General features: G+C 33.0%; 1 protein-coding gene across 1 annotated transcript in view; it reads left to right on the forward strand.

Moving 5' to 3' along the window:
* The window catches only part of LOC139098187 (uncharacterized), a 120,238-nt gene that overhangs the window by 59,867 nt on the left and 46,538 nt on the right, over window positions 1–13,833 (forward strand). The window contains exon 2 of the mRNA XM_070650312.1: window positions 4,135–4,178. The gene's annotated coding sequence lies outside the window, so the exon portion shown is untranslated. The remainder of the gene's footprint in view (window positions 1–4,134; window positions 4,179–13,833) is intronic.

Below are 13,833 nucleotides of genomic sequence, written 5' to 3' on the forward strand. Positions count from 1 at the left end.
TTTCCAAATATTCACCAATTATCCATCCCAACTACCACTACATACCCAAAAAAATCACATCAAAAAATTAATAAAACCACTTTAGCATAACCGACAAGCACTCAAAACATTCTTAACTGTTAAAAGTTTTTGTAAAAACAAAGTAATTTTCCATAAATTTTTGCTTGTTTTTCAATTTTTGTTTGGGTTTTAAATTTCAATAGCGGTTTGTAAAATGCTGTAGCACATTTAATGCAGACAAAATTTTGATAACGGAAGCAAACAAGCACAATTTCCACCTCATTTATCTAGGTTTTTAGTGGAAAAATTCTTTAAATTCTTGATGTTTTGTGAGTTAGGGGTAGGAACTCGTGGAAAATTAGTTGAAGAATGAGGAATTGTTCTGTAGTTGCCTGGAATTAAGCTATTATAGGCAGTGGGGATGCTAAGAGTATTGAAGCACTTATTCATGGGCCTATACTCATAGTGTGATCTCAAAGACCATCTTATGGTCGATAAAATTTATTGAAAAATGAGGAATTCCTCTACAGCAGTCGGGAATTAAACCTTATCAGATGGTGAACATACTTGGAACATTGAAGCATTTATTCCTGAATTTGCCTTACACCAATAAAATGTAGAAAAAAATTTAGAACTCTAGTTTTCAATCCTGAAATTCATCTCATGAGCCTACAGCATCATAAACCACTCATCAGTTCCAGAAGCTCAATGAAAATGTCATGAAAATTATAATTTTCTCCATTTTTTCAACCCTTTAATTTCCTTATCGAATTTCCTTTAAATTTTTCAAGCTGTTGTAAGCAGCACAACACTTTTCAAAGAATTTAAAATTTAAATTATTCAGTCATGCTTTAATTAATTCAAACTCAGAGTCCCAGTGAACTCAAGATAAAAAAAAATTCTATAAAGTTTGTGTCTTTAATGCCTTTAGAGAATCTCAGAAAATTTTCAATTAAATTCCAATGCGAACGCCTCCTGTATCTGGAAGCATCCTCCTTCGTCATTCATAGCCCATGTCTATTAAACATATTTTCTCAATATTTAAATTAATTTAAATGAGAGTTAGATTGTGTGCAGGTTCTTGAATATCTAGAGTAGATAATTACAATTTTATCATCATATGAAGCACAAACATGAGTGTGTGTATTTATCTTTGTTTGTTTGAAGCACATCAAATGAAAGAACCGAGCTGCACAGTATGTCTAACTCGTTGCGCATGAGCATTGCTGCGTCGCCGTAATAACAGTAAGACGCTAACTCTTACAGGCAAAGACCAAGCTTTCATGATACAAAAAGACCACTACAGTACCAAAATCATTCTCTTTGGGACTTAGGGGAAGTTGCCCTGACGACATCCTGAAGGTGGATTCACTGTATTGTGCTGCTCGGAGTATTCCGTATGTCAATTTGGAAATAAGAACAAAAAAATGCTGAAAGGAAATTGAAATTAAATTTATTTTCGACTCTTCATTTTTGGCTGGCAGCTGTGACTGAAGAATGATGTCGGTTCTCATGGAGATTTTTAAAGTTAATTTGAAAATTATGACTGGAGTAGGTTGCCTGTTTGAAGTTGTCGAATTTGAATTTTTGGAAAGAAGTTAATTACTAATGAAATCTATAAGATTCCAAAAATGCACTTAAAGTATCCCTAGCTTGGGTTTTTGGTGCCGACACTGACGTTAAGGCCTGGATACTTAATTTGCTGGCAGTACAAATCAATTGTGACCCGTGGCCTCCCTTGGGACTCTTAGCTAATATTTAAGGATAATAACCTGCTTGGTCAATGTACCCTGTATTAACCAGAGTCTCGCACAACTCCATCCTAATACTTACTTTGGATTGACGTGTGCTATGACAGTCTCCCCTTCGAGAAGGTGAGGTTGGTCCAATCTGTGGTTATAGAGATAAAGCTAGTATTCCGATTGGCATTAGTGACAACTAAACAATAGAGCCAAATTCAAGAGATTTTTAATGAAACAACGGATTTTACGGAAGTGAATAGCCCATGTCTAGCAATACGTGGCGTGACAGTGGTTAGTAGCCTGATTCTTCGTCTTTTGTATTCCATATGCCTTTCGGGTAAATTACGCTTCATGCCTATAATAAGCAGATGCATTTAAAATACTGTCATTAAAGATCCAACTTCCTACTTAAAGCTTTCCTGACTTAAATATTCCCTTTCATCTTCTATTTATTCCATCACTTCATTATGATTCAACAAATTTTTCATTCCATTCTTTTTTGTACCTTATTTCACATCATCGTTCATTGTCAATGCAGCAAAAAAAAATCTGAAAAAAATTAAAATGCACATTTTTATTATTATTTTTTTCTTGCCTTTCCTTTTCACCCGTGGAAGAATTGCAAGGAATAATTTTGAAGCCATTATGCTGATTTAATTTTCCGCTATTACGTTTTCTTATTTAATTTCTTATTTCTCTATGTCTGTAGCTCAAACTATTGAATACGATGATTGAAACGTAATGATAATTGCCATCATTGCTGCATTCATTTTCATCTGCACTTGAAATAGTTCACTTACATTGATAATTTGAATAATGTTAGACTCTGTCTGTTTGAATTCATTTTATAGTGCAAATAGAGTAATGCAAGTAGTTCATTAGATGATAAAGGAATGTAGTTGGAGATTGATTTGGGATTGTGAAGGGAATTGAGCGCATTTTTGGGATGGGTATTGACAATAGGATTCAATATAGAGCTTATGATATTGATCCTAATGGTACTTGTCTTATAGTTACTTAGGACGTTGATTATAAGCTAAGTACACCTCTAGTAAACCACATTCTGATGCCAAAAGGGATCCTTAATACCTATATTGTGTAAGATAATCTTACAGGCAATTAGCATGCTCTCGAGAACTAACTAACCCTAAATATAATAGATAAGCATGGACTTGAGCATTGTATTAAGCTTACTATACACATGAGTCCACGTTCTTTGCCTGCTAAGTGCTTAATGCCATCACAAAGAAGTCATCTCGTTGATCAATAACTCGTCTATAATTCTTGTCAAAACAGACAGTCAGAAAGTCTAAAATTCTTATCAAGACAGACAGCCAGAAAATCCACCAACAATCATCCCCAACTTCCTCAATTTCATGCATGAAAAACTAAGTAAATTGATACTTTGACTCAGTTTTTGCATTCAATTTTTCGCTCTTCATACTTTGCATTTATGGAAATTAAATTAATGGAATTTATTGAAGTATTTTCTGATGATTGTTAAAGGTTCTACCTTATTTTTCACTTACATTGTATTCATGACACTTTATTTATAGCACATTCTTACACGAAATGACGGAGAATTTTGATTGTTATTTCACGAAATATTTAAATTTTTTTGTTAAGTCTGATTTGAATGACTTCCAAATTGAAAATAAACAGATTTGTTTTGTTGTTGTTGTTTGACGGATATAGATTTTATTTTTGGGGAAAATACAACAAGATTCGTGAATAAAATTTAATTTTACATAAAAAGTTATTTACGGATGGAAATGTGAACTTTTGGTTTTGGATTTGAAAGAAATCTTTGAAATTAAATTGAGATGGGGAAATTGTATCCAAAAATAGGACTCAAGATGAAACAATGAAGCTTATGAACCGTTTGGTGTGATTTACTGATTGTTTGGGAATGGATTGGACATTTTGATGTTCAGTTTTCTTGTATTGTATATTTAAGGTGGAGGAGGGATGTTGGATTGAGGATCAAGCCTCACCCTCTCATTCTCCCTCCAAAATCATTCAATTTTCTCAATTTTTGAGTTAAATACGAAGCTCAAGTAGGCAGCCAAAAAGAAGCAGTGGCGTAGTTGTTAGATTGTCGGTCTACCGACCCTAACCATCCGGGTAAGATCTTAAGGAATGCCTAGTCAGATTCAGGCGCTTTTTCACTGTTTTAGTCGCACCAACTCGATATGTGCATTCGAGACACACAAATTGTGGCCAGGTACATTTTATTGGTATACTCTGGGCCATTCAGCTGTGCAGAATTATAAGTCATAACACTGCAAACTCTAATGTCATATAATCAATTCCAATTTATAGTTTTTAACTTAAAATATCACTAAAATTCATCAGAAATAATAATCAAATCAATTTATTCCTATCATTCCAGCAAGCACTCATCAATAAAATAAATTCATCAACTAGATCCAATTGGTAAGTCCCAAACATAATTATTCCTAGACATACCGCAACTATTTCCTCATCACCCCAATTTAATTTAAAATAAAACATTGAATATTCCCCAAAAATCGACCCAAACCAAAAACAATTTGTTTCCATTTTTTTCTAATTTAAAATTGAAAATCCTCGGGATTTTAAAAATAAATTCATCCAATCCGACATAACAAGCTTAGAGGATGTGGTATTTTAGGAGAAAATTTCCCTCCAAAAATGTCCACAATTTCATTAACAATATCGATCAAATTCTAATCCATCGAGGAAAAATTCCATTCCGGGGTTTTATAATTCAGCCTGTTTTGGATATACCCGAATTCGCTTTCGTAATTTAATTAAAATTTTGACATCAACCGCACTAAATAACAATGAAAAATACAGACATAAACGATAATAATTGAAGTTCAATGCTGTATAAACATCAGCAAAAGGCAATAACAGTAACTGTGTCATAAATTTTAATCCATATTCCAAAGCTCAACTCTCGCTTTCCTTTATTTCCTTCTTTCTTTTCTTCACTTTATTTATTTCTTTTCAACCAACGCGTTTATTATTTCAACAATCTCGTAATGTAATTGATACACAAAAATATTTAATGTATATACATCAGTGGTGGACAACCTTTTATTTTTCGTGGCACACCATGGTTGTAAGCCTCGACCGGAGCCACATACTTCATTCGATTCTTGAAAATTTTCAAAAAATTTAGAAACACAATTGTGTGCCGAAGCACATAGGTTGCCCACAACTCATATAAATGTATGTAATATATAGGACGATGTACGACACATTCTACGTTGACTTACAATGTGTTATATTGCACGATAAATGTTTTATAAAAACTTGTTTTGGCTCTGTTGATATTGAATTGAGCAGGCGAATTGGCGCCTTTTTTGAGGGGCTTTATAGCATTCTATTGTCGTTTGCGTTGGGTCGTCATTGTTATGCTTTCTCGCTATCGGGATTGGGATCGGGAAATCCCGAAAATTTCAATCCCGATCCCGATCCCGAAAATTTATCGGGACCGGGTTAGTACAATTCTGTTTGGGTTCTGTTGGTTTCTTTGTATATGTTGGACTCGGAGACGGGAGGTTGTAAACCTTACCATTCCAATCCTGATTGTCGCCCGATTGATTGATACCCTTCAGGACGGGTTTGGATAGGCTTTTAATCTATCTTTTCAATATTTCGGCACAGGGCTCGGTCGTCAGCGGTGCAGTTACTGAAAACAGTAAATACCACGAGATGGTATACTTTTGACATTTAGTCAGCTTCGGAGTTAGATTTCGGCTTCCCTAATTCATCAAGCATGAACATGCTTTATAACATGAAAATGGCTGAAAATAGACAAAAAAACTAATTAAACTAATTATAAAATTGATCAAAAATCATCAAAAAAATGAATAATTTCGAGAGAACATTTTCGATATGTAAAGGAATCGACCATTTTACATTTATTTGGAAATCGAACCCATTTCATTATTATTAATACCAATTTTAGATGCACACAAATGTACACTATTGACACAACTTCACTACATCCTCAAATTTAACAAACTCACTTAATTACTTACTTCTAGTCGTACAGAACAATTGTTATCCAAGACCTTCAACAAATGTCACTTGAAGCTGATTCTATCGCATACTTCCACTTGCCAATTTCCGATACCAAGTACATCACTATCTCTGTCAACGGTTCTATCAAGCTTTAAACATAAACAGACAAAATCAATGCCAATCCCTCAAATTCCATCAAAACAAGCTAACCAGAACACAGTATAAGAGTGAAAACAAGACAAGTCAGAGACAGGCATGCAAGTAAAGTGAAATAAAGAACGGCAGTTACAACAGCAAAAAAATGTAATAATACAATGACGACGAATTATTTATTACAGTTAATATAGAAGGAATAAAAGTGCAAAAGAAGGAACGCGAAAAATATTTTTCGATACTTAATCTTTTTTATTGTACAGCAATGTGACATTTATGAAGTTCAAGATGTTACTATCCTCAACAATTACGATTGTATAAATTGATTGCCGTCAATTTTCATTTCTTGTCCAATAAAGGCCAAAAAAGATGTTTAATGTCATGCGAATGAAGCTATTGACCGTAATATAATCTACGAAAGTTATCAAACTCGCGTAAAGTTAAATAAGCGAATGACTACTTCAAGCATTATTAATTATTATGGCATCAATTTTCGATTACTTAATAGCACTCGATTTCCCCACCATTATCATCGTAGTTGAGCTTCCCATAGCAAAAATGGATAGGAAATTGTTAATTTTTAAGGGCCATAAAAAGCTACGCAAAATATTTTTACGCGTTGGAAAATTTTCCAATCAATTGGCAAGAGACTCTAATGAGGCTCGACTCATAACCACTGAGTTTTAATAGGTAAATTTAATTAAACGGTAAATGGAAGGAAAATTCGATTTTTGTTCGAAAATGCTGCTGAGTTTGTATTTAATGTTGGATGATGATGGTGCTTGTTCTGTTCTATTTCGTTGTGGAATATTTTGGATTTGTTGAGTTATTTGAGAGGTGCTTAAGTGATGCGTTATTATCAGATATTCAAAGTTACTTACTTGGTTTACTGATCATACAGATCAGGTGTGATACATGAGCTAGAGACTGTCTCTAGCAACAGCTTCTTACCAAGAATTGTTTGAGCACATGATATTCTTAGCTATGGTATACGATGAGACCTACCAAAGCCTATAATTGAGTCAAGACTGAGACTAAGTTCCGAAAGGATTCTTCGAAGTCTTGATAAATTTATAAACCGAGAATGGGAATCCTTGCGATACAAATGAAGAAGGCTCCGCCATGCAGCTCTGTAGGTACCAATAAACCTCTTGACAGCCCGCTCTAAGCAGCTGGCTTCAGTTGGTATCAATAATCATCTGATCATATAATTTACTGTATTTTTTATTTCCTATCTACATAACAATAATAATTGTCATCAATTTCATCCACAAAATCACGATATCAAAATAAATCAATAAGAACCATCATTGTACATCCCATAAAAGCTCATCCACAAAATTGTCAATATGAATCCCAATCTAGAAACGTCGAGCTAATTTCCCCATCAAATTCATCCTGCACATTCGCAAAAACTTTTTTCCTATTCATATTAAAATTGTGCAAAATGAATACTTTATAGCATCAAGTATCATATGAGCATTAATTTTAGATATAAAATTGTAGATTTTCACATTAAAATGCAAATTCATGAATTTTAATTTGAAATTTTCCTTCATTGCTTCATCCTTTGAAGTATAAAATGACGTCTATTGTCGTTTATAATGCTTTTGGGGACAAAATTGAACTGTGGAACTGAATTAGAGTTTGAAGTAGAGTCGGAATTGCAATGGAAAAGTTTGATGATAGTCGCAAGCAGCACAATACGGCGAGCCTAATTTTTTAACATAAAACTTGGTCTAAATCAGCCGTCACGTTGCTTTCAGGCCAAATTCGCGTCATACTGCTAATACAGATCTAATGCTTAGGAGTAGACTCGAGCCTTCTTAAATACCCACAAATTTTGCGTCTTACTGTTAATACAGTGACTAAGCCAAAAAGTCCAAAAGTCCAATAAATTCAATCATGGACGTCATTGTCAAACAATCTCTAACAAGATCACATCAATTCCATAATTTTCATACATTTCAACTGCACACAAGAGGCATGAGCTACACAACATATAGGAATAATTTAAATTGAGTGAAATTAATTAAGAATTGTTGAATAAATATCAAGTCAGGAGCCATTAAAAGCCATCTGAGATCTCCCACAATTCTTGTTAATTTTACAAAAAAAAAAAAATAATGCATTTATTATCGACAATAAAGCACAGATTGACATGGAATTTCAATTGATGAATATTTTTAATAAACATATATTGTGTCAATAAATTTTTTTTAATACCTCAAGTGATACATACAGCAACAAACAATTTTTTTTGTCGATTTTAATGGGATTTATCGGCAAACATAACACAAGTGCAAAATGTATGTATGATTAATGAGACATTAAATTTATGGATTTTTGTCCCTTCCGGATATTTTTACCACCATAGTATATGAATTTAATAATAAATTGAATACAATCAATATTATAGTTATCAGGAATGTATGTTCTGTTAGTATTGGATATGTGATATATTTAGTTTCAATTTAGAGAACCTTTTTGCTGATGATAAATAATTTTTAAAATGGACTTTAGTGATTGGATGTAATATAATTTTATTGTCAGAGGCCTTTGTTGACTTGTTTGAGATTTTGATGGAATTTGCTTTACTCAAGCTTTACTTCCCGAGTAATAGAAATGAATTAGGTCCACAACGAAGCTTCATAGACACTTCATCTCTTTTGCTAACTCCAAATGGATATGACTGCCAAAAATAGGCAGAGTCTTAAAAATTTCGTGACGGAGCCTTCTTCAGTTGTGTCGCTCGGGCTCTTTGATGAAATATTGAACAAAAGGTTATATTGGGCTAAGAATACTGCATTAAACATTGATTGATGCTAGGTAAATTCTCATTTTGTGTGATATTGGCTTATAAGGTTTTGATAAATGACATCAAAGTGTATTAAAATCTTAAATAAATCTTTAAATTAGCTAAAAGCTTGAACATTCGACCGGAAAGACTTTATGAATCTTAGATGCCTCCACTGAAGTCCGAGCATTACCAAAATGCCTAGATCTCGTGTCAAATAATTAAATCTACCAAATTATACCAAATTATAACATTACCAAATAATTAGCCAACCTTCAAAAGGCTCAATACTGATAAAAAGTATCAAATTTCATCAAATTCACAAAACACAGAAGCTTCAATCTTTTTTCAATCAAAAATTTCAACCCGGTGGTCCAATTTGTTTATCCATCAACACAAAAAACATCGTCAATTGAATATAAATGGTCAATCATCAGTTCCTTAATGATCCAATCTTGATTCTTATTTTATTAACAAATTGAATTGAATTTTTAAAGTAATTCTGATGCAAACATTTGATGCAAAATTATTTAATTAACAAGAAAAAGTCAAAGAATATTTAAATAAAATTGAAATTTTTGTGTGAGAATGATAATAGCTGCAATATCTGTCAATAAGCCATAAGTAATTTAATCACAAAATTCAATTTTAAAAGCAGTAACATGTCAAGTTTATGGATGCATTTCAATTTAAAAAAATCAAATTTTCATCCCACAAAAAATTCATTAAATCCAAATTTAACGAGTCATGAGTTCTAGTACGACAAAGCTTAATTTCATCTCCATAATTTGCACATAACGCTACATTTTCGATAACATCGCATTTACTCAACATTTATATTCTATTTCCAAAAATCTATCATTGTTGTTATTGCCAAACATTTTGTCATGATTTGCCTATGAGTGAATCATAAACTATATATGTGATATTTATCTATAAACTCATTAAATTCATTAACAGATTTTTCGTTGCCGCCTTTTTGCTTTCGGGCGTCATCATCAATAATAAACAGTGAAAGATTGTTGATGAGATGCTGGGAGGAACCGAAGAGTAAGAAATAAAAAATAAATTTATTTCTGTATGAAGAAATTTTCGATTAAACTTGATGACATTTTGATCGAATAATCGATAAATTTTTCCTATTAATCATGATCGCTGGGTCCTAAAAAATATCTCATTGTGTATTGTGTTCTCGAAATAATGATTTTTTTAGAGTGTACTTTTCTGGTAGTTTTGAGAAAAAATTGGTGGATGATTTATTTGGTCTGAATTTGACTTGATGTCTCTTAACTTGAGACATCTTAGTATGAAAATTGTAGGATTATACTCGAGTGGAACAGGCTGCGTTGCTTTGGATCTCAATGATTCTCGGCTAGTTCTCATAAGATACTAATATTATCCCAAATAGAACAAGCTGTCATTAGTCGATCTTATATCTAGTAAAGAACTTGACATTTATGGAACTTACCTTAAAATGTCATGTTAATTACTAGACATAGTGTCGACTAATAGCCCCTGTTCCACTCGGGATAAGATTAGGATCTTTTGGGTATAAGTCAGATTATCATTGAGATCCTAAGCTGTACTAGGGTGATTCGTGGCTAATAATTGTTTAACGAGTAAGGATATGCCAGACCTCTGCACTCAGTGGACCTATAGTTTATTGCGGGATCATAATCACTTATTTGATGACAGATACTATATTTAGTAGAAGCCACCATTGGAAGGCTATAAGCGACATTTTCACTGCATATGATTCCAAAAGGACAAGTGAAATTTTTTTCCTGCCCAGTCTTGATCACTGAGTTGATGATGCAAATTGGGTATCGCTTTACTAAGTCATTTCGTCGTCGAGCCATTTCGACTCACCAGAAGTCCTATTTCTTCTAGACTCAACGATTTTTAAGCTCTTTACTGATTGGAACAACGGTAATTAGCAAGTAGTTGCCAGCGAAAGAGACATCTTCAGACGCAAACTACGAGAAGACATAGATCTAATGCAAAAATGCACTATATGTCTCATGAAGTGAGCCTGAACTAGAAAATCATCCCACAAAACATTCAAAAATTAAAATCCACATCAACATCAAAAATGCGCCCAAACATCACATCCAGTCACATTTCATAATCCTCATCCTCTCAGAACGAACAAAAAAAAATCATTTCAGCGCTTCAAAATTTTCCCATTGACTTCCAAACACATCAACTTTTTTTATTTTCAAGTACACTTATCGTTCATCATCGTCAATATAATCTCGATAAACATAAATTATAGCATGCGTATGTTCGTTGAAAAGAGCTTTTTAATCACATTCACATACAATTTATGCTGTGATGCGAGAGGAGAAAAAAAAATTATTTTTTTGGTGTTGAAAAATCTCAAGTTTTAATTTTCTATGGCAGATGAGTTGTGTATGAAGTAGAAAGTATAGCACATAAAAAACATTCAACTCATCATCATTAATACACAACATGAATTGCAGACATTCATTCGCTCGTTTGTTATACTTATGTTAAAAGCTATTAAATGAATGCTTTTAAAAAAGCAGCAGCACCATTTATAATAAATGAGAATATCTCGCAAAATTTCACTTATGATTAAAATATTATGCACATTTGGGAACTGGGATGTGGATGTGGAATGAGATGGAACATTGTAAGTAATTTTAAGCTTAATACAATGTGTAATCATCGGGAATTTAAAAATATAAATTTTCAGCTTTGTTGATACTCAAGAACGTGAATTAAACGGTTTGTCAGCAGGAAAAAAATTGATTGACGGCCAATTGACTTCCACTTCGACAAGAAAAATTTTAATAAAAAATCAATTGTTTGTGAAATATTTTAATTCTTGGTAAAATTCTTGATTCTTATTGCATTTAAATGCGGCGCAGATTACGAAAAAAGTAAACAGCATTAAGCTAATGCACATATGAAGAGTTTTAATGGCTGTGGTGATCATTCGGTAATGATGTTTTTCTAACTTCACCTAAGTGGCAAAGAGATTGCTTTTAGGTACCATAGTGGTCTTTCTGTAATATGGAAGCATACTGTTACATGCCTGTTCATGTTCCACCTTCCCGAGTTGTCTGGCTTCAATTTTGCTGGTTTCTTAGCTTCATTTTTATTGGCCACAAATCGGTTAATCGATCAAAAATCCATGCCGGATACAATCCAAATTCATGCTAGAGTCAGGTCAGTCTGCTACAGGATCGATTTGTGGTTTGAGCTGGATCATGTTTGTTAATCTAGTCCTGCTAAGCTTAAGTTGCTATCTTTGTACAAGATGCTTTCGGAAATGATCGGTTGTAAGCCTTACTATACCTAGTCAGATTGTGGATGCTTGATTAAAGATGCCACCCTTCACACAAGGTGTTTTGGATAGAGTTTAACTCTATTATTTAATGTATTTATCCCGGGACATGGATCTGTATTTAGAGACATCAGGATATATCATAAGAAGATATGTACATGATTAACTGACTTGAGCTATTCAGGATTGTATATCTTCAGGTTGAGGACGCAGAAATGCCGTCGTGATGTGATTTGTCGTCTCTAAGACTAGACATACAACCAGTCAATTAAAAAATCATTCTACTCAAGTTCCGAAATCCCCAGACCACAATCTTCCCCCTAAAGCATTAAACATCATCCACGAATGAGTCCTAATATCCCAACAAAATCAAGTGTGCTACTTTATGGCCAATAAAATATTTAAAATTCTTTTAATTTTTCTCTTGACAAATCAAGCACTTATCAAAATTGCCTGTCGCTGAGGTCTATCGACCCACACACACAATTTGTATACTATACGAGAATTGCAAATTTGTTCTAATTTACATTTTTCGAGATATCGCTGTATCATCGGAAGAAGCTCAAACACTTATGGTGCTGAAATTAATTTTATGCACATAATTTTGGCATTAACGCAAAAGTGCATAAATTTTCGGCATTAAAATTTGTATTTAAACTCTCATATTTATTATGTTTGCTGAATTTATGGTGTGTAATTAAAATTTTTAATTAAAAAATGCAGTTTTGTGGATATGAGTTAATGTGATGATGCTGGTTGGTGTTTCAATTTGAATTTAATTTTATTTAATGAAATGAAATTTTCAAATCAGTTGTATTTTGGTATGTCTAGGGGTGTCATGTCATTAAAATGCATTAGTAAATTGCATTAGTAGCAATCTGGATGCAGATTAGAGTGATTGGTGATATTATTATGGATGCACAAATTGTTGATTTTGTTGTACAAATAAAGCGAGTAAATTAAGAAAAATATTTTGCGTAGCGTAATTAGTCGAAATGACGGACTATTGTGGAGTTTTATTTGTCAAGCATTTAACACTGCGGTAGGATATAAAGTTAATGGCATTAGATAGTAATGAATGACATGATATGGAGAATTACTCATTACTCGACGTAAAAATGTGCTAAAAAGAGACGTCATCATGTCATTAGAGCACTAATACGTCTTACCGTTAACGTGATGATTTAGTGACTAAATGGTGCTGCTCGGGAATGATTGTCTGATTTTAGACTTGGAAAGTAGATCGGATCCCACTATACTGTAGGTCTAAAGGGTGTGAAATAACAGATTTAAATTACAGTGGCTCCAGCTCATAAGGCTGAGCCCTTCAAGCATTTTATGCATATACACTTGGCACTCTGATTGAATCATTGTTAATAAAGGTTTTTTAGATACTTAGAAGCTAAAATCAATTCTTAGAAAAAGGTTGTTGATAGATACCGTGAATAAATTAGAATTAGCAATTGGCAGAGCGCAGCCAGCTTTAAATCCAGTTAAAGACTTCAACTGAGTCTTAATTCTGACTGTATTAAGTATATGCCTGCAACTTACCTATCTTATGATCAATACGTATGTACATTATACTTATATTTACAATTATCTAACCTAATTTCATCAAATTCTCAATCAGCCTCCTCAAACAAAACCATCTGATTAAATCAATATTCAAAATCATCGACCACAAAATGCAAATACACCTCAAAATGAACAACTCAGCCACATTCTAAATTCTCTACATCATTACAATTCAATAATTTAAAGCTTCTTCAATAGAAACTCTAATTTTCACTTCCTTAATCAATTTCAATGACAAT

This window comes from Chironomus tepperi, unplaced genomic scaffold (genome assembly GCF_022539635.2).
Source record: "Chironomus tepperi strain 1889 unplaced genomic scaffold, CSIRO-AGI_Ctep_v1 contig_445, whole genome shotgun sequence".
Taxonomy (NCBI): Eukaryota; Metazoa; Arthropoda; class Insecta; order Diptera; family Chironomidae; genus Chironomus; species Chironomus tepperi.